Genomic DNA, 16,070 nt, shown 5'->3' with positions numbered 1-16,070 from the left:
ATTTGGCTTGATCCATTGAAGCAGAAGGGAAGAACTGATAATTCAAAGGCCGAATTTGCCACTAGGCTAAAAATGCTAAAAATGCACAATATTTTGTCACTAGGCTAAAAATGCACAATATTTTAAAGGTGTGGGGGTTTTTTTGCATTATTTTCCAACATTGGAAATTTTCTCAGAAATATCTGTGTTTTTTACTTTTATGGAAAAATTGAAAGATCTAGCAACAATCCTGCCACTATCGTTTGGAAGCAAGTTATCTTGGTCACTTCAGGCTACTACTACACGATATGATTGACCAGGTGGCTTATAAACAACAAGAATTATTTCTCAGTAGCTGAGATTGTGGGCTTCCCCAAAGGCTTGGTGGTAAAGAATCTGCCTTCCAATGAAGAAGATGTGGGTTCGATACCCAGGCCAAGAAGATCCCCTGGAGAAGGAAATGGCAACCCACTTCAGTATTCTTACCTGGAAAATCCCATGGACAGAGGAACCTGGTGGGGGCTACGGTCCATGGGGTTTCAAAGAGTTAAACATGACTTACTGATTGAAAGTGAAAGTCACTCAGTCTGACTCTTTGTGACCCCACAGACTATACAGTCCATGGAATTCTCCAGGCCAGAATACTGGAGTGGGTAGACTTTCCCTTCTCCAGGGGATCTTCCCAATCCAGGAATTGAACCCACGTCTCCCACATTGCAGGCAGATTCTTTACCAGCTGAGCCACAAGGAAAGCCCAAGAATATGGAGGTGGGTAGCCTATCCCTTCTCCAGTGGATCTTCACAACCCAGGAATCAAACTGGGGTCTCCTGCATTGCAGGTGTATTCTTTACAAACTGAGCTATCAGGAAGCCTGACTTCGTGACTAAATAACAAATCAGATTTATGGCCCAGGATGTGATCTATCCTGGAAAAGGTTCCATGTGCGCTTGAGAAAAAGGTGAAATTCATTGTTTTGGGGTGAAATGTCCTATAGAGATCTATTAGGTCTAACTGGTCTATTGTATCATTTAAAGTTTGTGTTTCCTTGTGAATTTTCTGTTTAGTTGATCTATCCATAGGTGTGAGTGGGGTATTAAAGTCTCCCACTATCATTGTGTTATTGTTAATTTCCCCTTTCATACCTGTTACTAATTGTCTTACATATTGAGGTGCTCCTATGTTGGGTGCATAAGTATTTATAATTGTTATATCTTCTTCTTGGATTGATCCTTTGATCATTATGTAGTTTCCTTCTTTGTCACTTTTTACAGCCTTTGTTTTAAAATCTATTTTATCTGATATGAGTATTGCTACTCCTGCTTTCTTTTGGTCTCTATTTGTGTAGAATATCTTTTTCCAGCCCTTCACTTTCAGTCTGTATGTGTCCCTCGTTTTGAGGTGGGTCTCTTGTAGACAACATATATGGGGGTCTTGTTTTTGTATCCATTCAGCCAGCCTTTGTCTTTTGGTTGGGGCATTCAACCCATTTATGTTTAAGGTGATTATTGATAAGTATGATCCCATTGCCATTTTCTTTATTGTTTTGGGTTCGAGTTTATATACCCTTTCTGTATTTCCTGTCTAGAGAAGATCCTTTAGTATTTGTTGGAGAGCTGGTTTGGTGATGCTGAATTCTCTCAGCTTTTGCTTGTCTGTAAAGCTTTTGATTTCCCCTTCATATTTGAATGAGATCCTTGCTGGGTTTAGTAATCTGGGCTGTAGGTTACTTTCTTTCATCACTTTAAGTATGTCTTGCCATTCCCTCCTGGCCTGAAGAGTTTCTGTTGAAAGATCAGCTGTTATCCTTATGGGAATCCCCTTGTGTGTTATTTGCTGCTTTTCCCTTGCTGCTTTTAATATTTGTTCTTTGTGTTTGATCTTTGTTAATTTGATTAATATGTGTCTTGGAGTATTTCGCCTTGGGTTTATCCTGTTGGGGACTCTCTGGGTTTCTTGGACTTGGGTAATTATTTCCTTCCCCATTTTAGGGAAGTTTTCAACTATTATCTCCTCAAGTATTCTCTCAAAAAACTGGAAATAGAACTGCCATATGATCCAGCAATCGCACTCCTGGGCATACACACTGAGGAAACCATAATTGAAAGAGACACATGTACTCCAGTGTTCATTGCAGCACTGTTTATAATAGCCAGGACATGGAAGCAACCTAGATGTCCATCTGCAGATGAATAGATAAGAAAGCTTTGGTACATATACACAATGGAGTATTACTCAGCTATTAAAAAGAATGCATTTGAATCAGTTCTAATGAGGTGGATGAAACTGGAGCCTATTATACAGAGTGAAGTAAGCCAGAAAGAAAAACACCAATACAGTATACTAACGCATATATATGGAATTTAAAAAGATGCAAATGATAACCCTGTATACGAGACAGCAGAAGAGACACAGATGTATAGAACAGTCTTTGGGACTCTGTGGGAGAGGGTGAGGGTGGAATGATTTGGGAGAATGGCATTGAAACATGTATGTTGTCATATATGAAACGAATCACCAGTTCAGGGTCGATGCATGTTACAGGATGCTCGGGGCTGGTGTGCGGGGATGACCCAGAGGGAGGATAAAGGGAGGAGGGAGGTGGGAGGGGGGTTCATGAAGGGGAACTCATGTACACCCGGGGCGGATTCATGTCAATGTATGGCAAAACCAACCAATATAATATTGTAAAATAATTAGCCTCCAATGAAAAAAAAAAAGGAAAAAAAAATTAAAAAAAAAAAAACCAAATCAGAGACTCCAAAGTCCAAGGTCAAGGCACCAACAGATTCAATGTCTGGTGATAGCCTGCTCCCCAGTTCATAGGCCAGCATCTTCTCACTATATCCTCAAGTGGCATAAGGGCAAAGAGGGAGTTAGTTTTCTCAAGACTCCCTTTAAGAGTCCCAGATATGAAACATTCACTAATTTCATTCAAGAGGGCTCCACCTTCATAACCTCATGTAATTCTAATTACCACCCAAATGCCCCATCTCTTAGTACCATTACACTGAGGGTAGTGTGTCAACATATGAATTCTGGGGGTACACAAGCATTCAATCCAGTAACACCAGTAATAACTGCCCATCAGTGAAAACTAGGGTTATTTCCACCTTTTGGTTAATGTGAATAATACTGCTGTGAATATGGCTATACAAATATCAGGGTCTCTGCTTTCAATTCTTTTGGATATATACCCAAAAGAGGAATTACCAGAAGTGGTAATTCTGTGTTTAATTTTTTGAGAAAACACCAGAGAATTTTCCACAGCAGCTGCACTATTTGACATTCCCACCAGCAACACACAGGGGTTCCAATTTCTCTACCACAGTCATATGGTTCTTTATTCTCTCTCCCCTCTCTGCAGCAGAAACTTCCTTTTCTGTGACAGGTTTGAAGTCTATCTTAAAATATGGTGTGACAAAAGAAAAATATTCAGATAAATGTCAGAGTAAGGTTCAACTTGAAAATTCCACAGGACTAAGAAAAGATCAAGTAATATAACGCTTTTGCAAGGCACGTGGAAAGCCCTAATCCCCCTTCTTCCAGGGGGAAGTTTGATCCCTTCTAGCTGGAGAGATTTAATAGGTGTTAAAATGATTGTGACTTGAGCTTAAGGAATTACAGAATTTTAATACCTAGCATAAAACATCCAACACAGACATACTTAAAAATTCTATACAACATGGGAGGAGAAAATTGGGAATAAAGAACCAGCTAAAATGAATCCCATGCGTGGCATTAAAAAGAGGACTAGGGAACTATTTCCGTGACTATATTTGCCAAATTATACAGTAAATATATGAATGGGAATGGTGCTAAATAGAGCTTTTTGATATAGCTTTTAGTTCCTATTCCACATGTATGTGTAGTTTAGATATCAGGGAATCTTGATAGCAAGGGAATCAGCCCCCATCACATGCACTTAACAGAAACTCAAAGATGCATAGGAGGAGAGCTTTCTTGTAGAAAAGAGAGGTTTCAAGGGTGTAGCAGACAAATTTCTTGCCATGTTCTAATGCCAGTTATTTGTTGAGGGGTGGGGTTAGTCATCCAATTAAAAAAAAACCCCAAAACTGAGGAATCTAAATTTAATATGAGGTTGTGACCACTCTTGTAGAAGAAAGGATTTGGAGGCATCATGATCTCTGCAGCCCAAGAGATTCTGACAATGGCAAAACTGGTCTACAAAGCTCTATACCAGGTGGCCTCTTATTACTACAGCAGCACCTAGTATCTTGGAGATAAGGGAAGTTGCACTGTATCTGAGGGGTGTGTTGTGTTCAGTTGTGTCTGACTCTTTGTGACCCCATGGACTAGAGCCCACCAGGCTCCTCTTTCCATGGGATTTCCCAGGTGAGAATACTAGAGTGGGTTGCCATTTCCTACTCCAGGGGTTTTTCCCAACCTAGGGATCAAAGCTACATCTCTTGAGTTTCTTGCATGGGGGACCAGTTTCTTACCACTAGTGCCACCTGGGAAGTCCCATTGAAGAGATGGGCTTGAGACAAAAAATATTTCATATCTTAGGTAAGGTAGAGTAGAATCAATTCTATCTCTGCAGCTTAAAGAATGTCAGGATGCAACTTACAGGTGTGCCACTGAGTGTATTTTGGCCAGGGAATCTGGCCAAGTGTTCATGTCCTGGAAGAGCAAGAGGGAATGATTTAATGTGAAGAGCCCCACCTTATGGTATTGGGAGTGTTCAGAATCACCAAGAGAGATCTTGTGTCTTACTGACTGAGACCCACACAGCAAGCTCACGCCAGGGCTCATTTACCTCCCTACTTCAGGAAGAGGAAGAATGATCATGTTTAAGATCCTTCTGCTCTAGCATTTTTAGGACCTTTCCTACAGGGCCCAACTATTAGTTCAGCGTTTTAAAAATATATATACCTGTTGTGTGTATTGTTACTACCACTTCTGGATTGGGATGGCTCAGTGACTTATCACTGTCATGCTCGCATTTACTTACTGCAGCTAAATCATTGCATATACTATCAGTTTTTATTTCTATCATAGGTTTTAATACAAATTCATTTTCCTAAAATGTCATTAGGTTATCTCACTAATTTCATATGTTTTTCATACTTTTTTAAGAGATAGCATCTCTGGAAAAGGGGATGACTTACCCACTTCAGTACCCTTGTCTGGAGAATTCCATGGGCTGAGGAGCCTGGATGTTTACAGTCCATGGGTTGCAAAGAGTAAGACATGACTAGGCAACTAACAATAACACAGGTGGTAGCATCTACCTAATGTAGTTATAAACTAAAGTACCCTTGCCCCAAAGAGACAATTCATTTAGTGAGTCCTCATAATACCTGTTATTCACCAGAGAAATTAACCTTTGGAACAGAATGTATTCTTCTCTTCAATCAGTAGGTCTCTTTAGTGTTCCTGCTTCTCAGACTTGTTGTGCTTTAAAAGCAGATTAGAACTGACAACAATTAGTCAGATGTCTGAATTTTTGACGGAAAATAAAAATGAGCTCCTGTGCACAGGAAGCCCCAAATTCATCTCTCTTTTGCCTAAGGTTTTCTTTCCTCAATATCAGTTATCGGTTTAATATAATACTGTTGACTTAACAATGATATATTTCAAGCTGAAGGCAGAAATGAATTTTGCATTAATAAATTGTTTGGAGATGGATTCAAAGAGTATTTCATTTTATAAGAAGGGGAGCTATAAAGCATGTTTGGTGGTCTTTCCATCATACTACCTGTGGCCCATTTGTGGAGATGACATTTATCAGTGTGACAGGGAATATTAAGCAAGTGATAGACAGTTATTAGCTGAAGTCCTGATATATTTACACCATGGGAAAATGCACTTGGTATTTTCTTTCTGGCAACTGGTCGGCTGTTCATAATTTGATGGAAAATTGATTAATCACACATTTAACTCAATGCAAGATCTTCTGCACTGTAATAAATTATGGCCATTAATCAATAAGTACAAAGTAATTCCAAGAGTCTGGAGACATGCTGGTTTCTAATAGAAAAACTTGCACTTAGGCCTTCCTGCCAGTGACCACTTCATCTGAGGTATTTTGCACCTGCCTCAATCCAATTAGATGACATAATTAATGAACCTCAATGCTCTTGATAATTTGTTACACAAAAGAAAGAATGTTTTGGCACATCCATTAAAACTTGATGTACAACACTTTGTAGGGAAGGAAAAAAAATTGGTGAACCAAAGCAGCAGAGGGACTTATGCTGGGAATCTTGGAGTACAAGTATAAATGTGGGAAGCCACAGTCTTACTTCATGTTGGGTGAAGATTCAATTGCAAAATAATCCAATGGGATCTTTTTTTTTTTCCCATTAGAAAAGTGAACTCGGCCTGTGTGCAAAGTTTCATGCCATCTTGTTTCTTTTATGACAAATTAAATGGTGTGATTAGAATAAGTATTCAGGAAGTATTGTTTCAGAGGCAATCTAATAAATGTTTTCTTGGTTAAGTATCAGTTACAGTTTTACATATCACAGTCATTCTGCACCTGTTTTATGCAGCTAACAATAGGCCTCTCAATAGATTTTCATGAGAGAAAGCCTGGGAAGATAAAAAGAAAACCAGTTTGCAGCTAATTCTGTCACTAGGAAACGCCAGGAGTAGATTGTGTTTAGAGACTTTGAAAAACAATTAGCTATGGATTATACGACTAAAAGGCCTTTCCTAGCTGTACCTGGAAAATACTTTGCCCATTTAATGCCTTCTAAGCTGTCACTGAGCTTGAACTTCAGTCCCAGTGATTAATGAAAAGCTGCAGGGCACAGCTAGGAGCTAAAGTCTCAATTATGAAAAAGCAGTAACTAGTTTAATGTGCTGATGCTTTTATACTTAAAGTGACAGCTATGAAAAATGGCAATATTTCCAATCATGCTTTAATAATTTATCATTCATTTATTGGCATGTCCAATGTGCTTTACTCCCACTGTTCTTTTTCTTTTTCTGGGCTCCTGGTGTTATGACACTGAAAAACACAATGTGATCTGGTTCTTTAAAAAGCAGATTTTCCTTTTTTGAAGCTGAGACCTATCACCATGAATTTTATGTCTGTCTCTATCTATCGATTTATCTATTTATCTATCATCTATGTAATTTCCAATTAGTGCCATAATACAACAAAAGAGTTTTTTTTTTTTTTTTTTAATCTGTTATAGTTCTCAGTTGCAATGACCAGGTCAAACCTGTGCCCCCTGCAGTGAAAGCACAGCATCTCAACCACTGGTCTGCCAGGGAATTCCCTGGCAATAGAGTTTTTGAAAGGAGCACAGTCCAGTGACCCTTGCCCTTTTCTAGGTCACAAATTGCCACCTTAATTCCTGACAGATACCTGGAACTGTATGTCTTTGATTATAAGAGAAACTAGACGGGGGTGGGCGGTGGAATCAGTGTTAAAGTCTCTCTGTGCCAAGGGGAAATCAATCCAGAAGTGCAGACTGTGGATCAGTAGAAGCCAATTACAGAGCAGTAAATGAGGTTGAGGAAGACACAACATATATCTGTGGGTAGTGCTACCAAGATAACTTGTCAAGTTATTTAGGTTCACTGTTACATTTTTGATTTCAGTGAATTGTTTAGTCAACAGCTATAGATATTCCCTTGGTTTATTTTGTTAGATTATACTAGACTGTTTAGTATGTGCAGGGCTTAGCATAATACCTGGCACAGCACCTGATGAGTGGACAAGAAAACGAATGAAGTGAAGCCACAAACCTGGGTTGTTTATTTAATTTCAGTTAAATTTCTGAAGTGGTGTTTAAGTGCCCACTGGTGTACTCAAACATGAATGTGCAAAATGAGTGGGACTTCAAGGAGCTTTTTCCTACAAGAAAAAAATTGTAGAACTATTTTGGAAACATAGGAAGAAAACATATAATTTAAAAATATCTTTCATATAGTCTGATAGTGAGCAGCATATTTTGTTTCCTTTAATTACTGTCATCAGTGGCACATGGTCCCAGCTCTCCAAGGATTCAGATCACAAGGTGCTTAAATGAATACACTTACAAGTGAAGTCATAAAACTCAAGTTTCAAGGCAGGTGGCAGTTTTGCTAGTAAAATGTTCAAGGAACCACTTGTAACTAAAATGGGCTTAATGTACTTCTGTACTCTGTTTGTCCCAGTGAAAGCTCAATTTTGACCCAGATAACAATGGTACTGTTCACCAGACCACGTGGATCTTGGTTTTTGATGAGCTATTAGGATGCTATCTGAGTACAATTATTGAAGTGGTAGGCATTGTCATTTCTCTGATAAATAAGGAAGTGTGTTTGATCTGCTCCTGTAAACAAACCAGCCAGGTGGCAACCTGTTCACAAAACTGAGCTTATCAAAACTGCACAACTGGAGGATAGTTGAAAACACTTTTAAATCCAGTAGCCTATATAATTTACTTTAAACAAAAGCCCTGATATTTGGGGGCAAGGATATTTAATGCATTTTGAAAAAAATATGCAATAATATAATTTAAAGGAAAAAATGATGTCCCCTTTGGGCAATTATATTTAGAAATACTAAGAAGTATAGAACATTGGTTAATTATAAATGACATTGGTAAACTGGTTACGTTTCTTTCTGACGTTTTTTTCCTCCATTCTAGTCTAGCGAAGAGAATATGAGCCCATGTTTATTCCATTGACTAATACTCTTGATCTGTGGTAAATAACTTGTTAATAAGATTGTCTTTACTATTAATATTATCCTGTTAGTTTCTTAAATAGTACATTGTCACACTCAATTCCGCTTTTCATATCCAGGTGTGCTTCTCTGGGTTTTTTTTTTTTTTAATGATATGATTTTCTTCTTATGCTCTTTAACTTATCTAAGAACTTTCTTTACAAAATGCTTCAAATCACTTTCAGGATTATTCTTAAGCTGAAAGTTAATCATATTCTTTAAGCCTTTATTATGGTTCAGATCCATTCTTCCAGCAAAATTTCTCTGGGAACTCTGTTAAGTCATTTTTTCCCACCCTTTTCCCCAAACATCTGTGAATTTGCAAGCACACACTGAAATGTACCATGGGTGCTGCCTTATTATTCTCTATAGACATTGATCCAGGCATCTGTCCACAGATATCTTCTTACATATGTGGGTGCACATAAACGCCATTCACACACATACATACAAACACAACCTTCATATACATACAACACACACACATACACAGAAAACCCACACTTTTTTTTGGATGTGAATAGACTTTCGATTATATAAGTCTATCAGCCTTTTTCCCTTTAGTCTAGTCTTGTCCCACACAGAACTTAAAAAATAGAAAAGTTATGACTCTTTAAATAACTTCACTGCTTTTCCTTTGAAAAAGGGAAGAAAGAGCAGCTTAAGCCCCATTGCCTAGATTGCAGTGATGGACTAAATATCTGTTGGTTGGTGGAAAACAGCTCTATGCTCTTTGGGTAAGGATGACGTGATCCCGCTGTGGAATTTTAGGAAGTTTTGGAATTTTCAATTAAACTGCTCCATCTTGGGGTAGTTTCCCCAAAGCTATGGAGGCAGCTTGCCCAGATCCTTTTTCCATCAGGTCAGACAAGGTTAAGAAGTGGGAGCAGTGCCAGGAGCTTGGGCTATTAGGTCCAGCTGTAAGATTCTATCTTCTTTCTCTGTCTTGTGGGGTCACTCCACCAACACTTTGTTTTGATAGATAGTTCCTAACACAGCAGACAATTTCAATCTGGGGACGATCTACACAATCACCAAAGGCTTCAGTTTTAGAATGCTTTCAGCTGAACTGTTCTCAACATTTTAGGAAGTTTGTATATGTGATCTTGCAATCTTCTCTTTACAATAATAATATAACGATGATGATGGTGCTCACAATGATCACTGACATTTATTACATATTGTTCCTATATATTTGTATATATTAATTTATTAAAATTTTACCACAATCCAATGAGCTAGTTTATCATAGTTATCACCCCCTTTATATAGATGGCGAGACTGATACATAAAGTTTCAATATCTTGCCTGAGTTTGTACAACTGGCAAATGACAGAGTTGGGTTTTGGACACAACGTTCACTCTTACTTGCTATGCCATACATATTCTAACTAGTATGAATTACTTTCTATTTCATAAAATGGGTGAAACATAGGAGAAATGAGGTCACTCCAAAGTAGTTGCTGTGATGAGGTCTCTAGCAAATGAAATTTTTATACAAAACCCTCTTCTATCACAATCTCTTCTTTCCATACATAGTCCATTTTGCACTGATACCTTGTCTTTTGATCATAAATAATAAAATGGAGAGAGGAAACTCATCAAGCATTTCTTAATGATGTCTCTAAATATCTGAGAAATGCTGCTCAGCCTCTCTGGTGACAACCATGTTTTCATTTCTGTACCAGCCATTAGGTTCCCCTCACTCTTTATTTATCGTATTTCTACTTCATCAAACTTTATCAAAATTGCAAGTGAACATAATTCTTTGGAAATTAGCTGCTTCTACCTGTGAAAAATATTATTTCCTTCAGGGAACACAATATTTCAAATTTCTGATCAGCTACATACCTAATTTTCAGAAAATTCCCCATATGTTTGAGTTTTATCTTCCCATTCTTGGTTCTAGAAAGCATTATTTCCTCTTGCTTTTAGATCTCTGACCATAAGCCAAATTTCCACAACTTTGTGTACTGCTTTATGGTGTAGTAATACATATAATAAGCCTTAATTTATTGATGTTCTTTGAATATTTTATAGAGTTGTTTTATCAGCCAATTTTATATATCTCTTAAAAATATATCCTCTTCACATTTTATCCCACTGTTTTTAGCTATTTATTCTTGAGAAATTTAAGACTCTGGCATCTCAGAAAATATTTTAAATGTTTTAAATGTAGCAGATTGAACTAATAACTATATTTATGAGAAATCAAACATTTCCAAAAATTCTATTATATAAGTTTATTCCTCTGAGGAAAAGGAGTGAGGTGATAGAGGGTTTTAGACCTATATTAAGAAGATTATCTTTCCAATATATTGTTTAAAATAGTAAAATAACTTTTATTATTTAAAGTAAAAAAAAAAAGTCAAAATTGTGGTCTATATTGCATTTCCTGATTAATTGATCTAACATATTTGAAAACAATTGGTGTTTGTTTTTCAGTAGTGTAATATAGCTGGCCTGTGCAAGTTTGCAGGAGCTGATTCCTAAATGTTCAAGGACTTAGTTCAGTTCAGTTCAGTTCAGTCCCTCTGTTGTGTCCGACTCTCTGCGACCCCATGAATCACAGCACGCCAGGCCTCCCTGTCCATCACCAACTCCCAGAGTTCACTCAAACTCATGTCCACAGAGTCGGTGATGCCATCCAGCCATCTCATTCTCTGTCGTCCTCTTCTCCTCCCGCCCCCAACCTTTCCCAGCATCAGAGTCTTTTCCAGTGAGTCAATTCGTCGCATGAGGTGGCCAAAGTATTGCAGTTTCAGCTTTAGCATCAGTCCTTCCAATGAACATCCAGGATTGATCTCCTTTAGAATGGATTGGTTGGATCTCCTTGTACAAGGGACTCCCAAGAGTCTTCTCCAACACCACAGTTCAAAAGCATCAATTCTTCGGCGATCAGCTTTCTTCACAGTCCAACTCTCACGTCCATACATGACCACGGAAAAAACCATAGCCTTGACTAGACAGACCTTTGTTGGCAAAGTAATGTCTCTGCTTTTTAATATACTATCAAGATTGGTCATAACTTTCCTTCCAAGGAGTAAGCATCTTTTAATTTCTTGGCTGCAAACCAGTTGTTAAATCCAGCCATTGTTAAAATGTAAATGATATAAACTTACAAATAAATTGAATCACAAATAGTAAATGGTCTCTTCTTGAATGTTAGCTACATTTTACCATTACTATGTCTTGAGTTTATGTCTATTATATCTGTATGGTGGAAATACCATGTAATGGTGTTCACGTTTCTTTCCGACTCCACATTAATCGATATCACATTGCTTACTTAAAATTGATTAATAAGAGTATTTACACTATAGAAACTGATGAATATTACAAATTGAGACAATTTCCAACCCTCCCAACCCACCGCTATCTAAAGTTGGTTGCTAAACATTGAGCAGCCCACCACTGGCTTTCATACAAATCAAATTAATACAATAAGATTTCACCTTAGAATGAAATTGGTATTTTCAGCATTCCTAATTAATATTAACAGGAGATTAATTGGACTTTAAGAATTTTTTAATGTCAGGGACTTCCTTGCTGATCAGGTGGTTGAGACTCCATGCTTCCACTTTAGGGGATGTGAGTTCAATCCCTGGCTGGGAAACTAAGATCCCACATGTTGCGTGGCATGGTCCAAACAAACAAATAAAAAAAGAATTCTTTACTTTTAAAAACAAAAAAGCAATACTTAGAATTAATAGATAAACCTATTGCTTACAGTCATTCAATAAACAAGTGGCCGGTCAGCAAATGTTGAGTTCTATGACATTAATTGCAGTGAAGAGTTCATTAAAAACAGCTGTGAGTCAGTTTCCAGTTGTACTGTGCAGTGGTTTTTAGGATATTGTCCATTATATCACACACAAAAAAAAACCATTTTGGAGGACCAAATGAGTCTGGAAAATTATCTCTCAAATTCAAATAAGTAGAATTTACTAAATTGAGAGGATTCACTTTCCGTTAACTACTTGACAGTTTTTTCTCATGGAAGTGGTGAATTGTGCAGCTGATTATGTCTCCAACTTTAGCTTGATTGTTACAAAACTTAGAGACAAATATACAACCATCCCTTTAACAACTGACCAGGACCTTTTGATTTGCATTATTGTGTATCAACTTTAACACTGGCTTTAATTTACTGTTCTATTTTAATTTTCTATTTTATACTCTTTATTTTTGATGGGTAGGGATTAATGAGGCTCCCTTAGGTGGGAATTTCCCCTTCCTCACAGCCTCATGGATCTACTTAACCTGATGTTAACCTCTCTCTCGGCCACAGGTGATTGGGCCTTGACCTAACTTGGGCCAAATGAATCTCTTTCCTTTAGTTTGGACTAGGGGCAGAGAGAAGCAAGTCAGTCTCTCTTCAGGAACATCTAATTAGATTAAAACTTGTTGTACTTGATGACCTCGTGCTGCCTCACGGACAAAGAACAAAGGAAGGCAGTCAATAGTGAGAGAGCAGGGTGGCGCAGATGCTGGGCAAGACTATGGTTAGGAAACACTTAGGGAATGTGCTGACCATATTTGGTTTTGTGTCCACTTGGTCCCAAGGCAGAGCTGCATTCCTGTCCTTGAATCTCTGTGTGCGTGTGTGCTCAGTCGTGTCTGGCTCTTTGTGATCCCGTGGACTGTAGCCCACCAGGCTCCTCTGTCCATGGTATTCTCCAGGCAAGAATACTGAGCCCCCCTCAAATTCTTATGGTAAATTCTCTTTTAGGTTGTTACTTCTAGTTGCTTTCTTTTACTTGCAAGCAAAAGACTCCCAACAATACACTAAATTTTATCCTATTTTGTACATATTTTTGTTTGATAATTCTATTGGTAATGAAGTTGATGTACATAAAATATTTATGATCAGTACTATATTATTCCAATATTTTATATTAACAAAGTTTTCCAAGTGATATTAAGGAAAGTGTCTTAGGAAGACAAACCTAGTTACTCCCTAATTTTTAGAAAAAAATCGTTTATTTATTTATGGCTATGCTGGGTCTTCATTGCTGCATGTGGGCTTTCTCTAGTTGCAGCAGTGGGGGCTACTCTAGTTGCAGTGTGAAGGCCTTTCATTGCAGTGGTTGCTGCAGAGCACGGGCTCTAGTCAAGCAAACTTCAGCAGTTGCAGATCACAGACTCTAGAGTGCTGACTCAGTAGTTGTGGTATAGGGACTTAGCTGTCCTGCAGCACATGGGATCTTTTCTGGATCAGCAATCGAAGCTATGTCCCCTATATTGGCAAGTGGATTCTTTACCACTGAGCCACCAGGGAAGCCCCTCACTTTTTTTTTTTTCAGTTGGAGTATAATTGCTTTACAATGTTACTGTACAACTAAGTGAATCTGCTGTATGTATACATATATTCCCTCCCTTCCATCCTGCTTCCTCCATCCCACCCATTTAGGTCATCACAGAGCACTGAACTTCCTATGCAGGTTCCCTCTAGCTATCTATTTTATAGGTCATGTATATATGTCAGTTCTACTCTCCCAGTTCATCCCACCCTCCCCTTTTCCCTGTGTCCATGTGTCCATTCTCCACATTTGTGTGTCCAGTCCTGCTCTGCAAACAGGCTTATCTTAGGTACTAGACAACAAAAACACTTGGAAACATTCTATATTTTGCTATTTACAATGAAGAAAATGGTTTTATAGTTTCGCTCTGTGACTCAAAATTTTATTATCTCACCTCAGTTCAGTTCAGTCACTCAGTCGTGTCCGACTCTTTGCGACCCCATGAATCACAGCATGCCAGGCTCCCTGTCCATCACCAACACCTGGAGTTTACTCAAACCCATGTGCATCAAGTCGGTGATGCCATCCAGCCATCTCATTCTTTGTCATCCCCTGCTCCTCCTGCCCCCAATCCCTCCCAGCATCAGAGTCTTTTCCAGCGAGTCAACTCTTCACATGAGGTGGCCAAAGTATTGGAGTTTCAGCTTTAGCATCAGTCCTTCCAGTGAACACCCAGGATCGATCTCCTTTAGAATGGACTGGTTGGATCTCCTTGCAGTCCAAGGGACTCTCAAGAGTCTTCTCCAACACCTCAGTCCTTCCTATAATCCCCCTTCTCCTAAGTTCTAACTCAGTGTATTGATTTTCATTACTGCTATAAAAAAATTCCTGCAACCTCAGTGCACTATAACAATATAATTTATTATTCTGAAGTTCTTTGGTCATAAATGTGTTATGGATCCCTCCAGATTAAAGTCAAGTATTAGCAGTCTGTGTTCCCTTTCTGGAGGCTCTGGGGAGAATCTGCTACCTGTTTATTCATGTTGTTGTTATAATTCAGTTCCCTATGGATATAGATCTCAGATTGCAGTTCCCTTGCAGGCTGTCCACTAAGGAGTATTCCCAGCTCTCAGAGCCCATGTTCATTCCTTGGCTAGTAGCATCCTTTCCTCCATCTTCAAAGTTGCAGTGGCAAGTGGAGTCCTTCTTACTTCTCATCTCTCTGACCCACTCCCCTGCTTTCCTCTTCTATTTCTAAAGACCTATGTGATTAGATTGATTCCACCTTGGATCCCCCATCTGAGTGTCCTTAACCCCAATCACATTAGTAAAATATCTTTTGTCAGTAAAGTAGCATATTCAGAGGTTCTTGGGGTTCAGCCATGGAACTGTTTGGAGGACATTATTTTGACACACGTGTCTGTGGATTTCTACCCTTCCATATCCTTGGGTCATATGTGGATCTTTCTGTTTCACCCCTCCATATGCAATACGTATTTTAAATTATATCCCATAATAAGAGATGGGCATACCAGACCACCTAACCTGTCTCTTGAGAAACCTATATGCAGGTCAGGAAGCAACAGTTAGAACTGGACATGGAACAACGGACTGGTTCCAAATAGTAAAAGGAGTATGTCAAGGCTGTATATTGTCACCCTGGTTGTTTAACTTCTATGCAGTGTACATCATGAGAAATGCTGGGCTGGAGGAAGCACAAGCTGGAATCAAGATTGCCAGGAGAAATATCAATAGCCACAGATATGCAGATGACACCACCCTTATGGCAGAAAGTGAAGAAGAACTAAAGAGCCTCTTGATGAAAGTGAAAGAGGACAGTGAAAAAGTTGGCTTAAAGCTCAACATTCAGAAAACTAAGATCATGGCATCTGGTCCCATCACTTCATGGGAAATCAATGGGGAAACAGTGGAAACAGTGTCAGACTTTATTTTTCTGGGCTCTAAAATCACTGTGGATGCTGATTGCAGCCATGAAATTAAAAGACACTTACTTCTTGAAAGGAAAGTTATGACCAACCTAGACAGCATATTAAAAAGCAGAGACATCACTTTGCCAACAAAGGTCCATCTAGTCAAGGCTGTGGTTTTTCCAGTGGTCATGTATGGATGTGGGAGTTGGACTATAAAGAAAGCTGAGCCG

The sequence above is a fragment of the Moschus berezovskii genome, chromosome 1 (genome assembly GCF_049115385.1).
Source record: "Moschus berezovskii isolate FMDL1 chromosome 1, NW_MosBer_1.0, whole genome shotgun sequence".
Taxonomy (NCBI): domain Eukaryota; kingdom Metazoa; phylum Chordata; class Mammalia; order Artiodactyla; family Moschidae; genus Moschus; species Moschus berezovskii.
The sequence above is the reverse complement of the archived record's forward strand: the minus strand, read 5'-3'. Positions refer to the sequence as shown.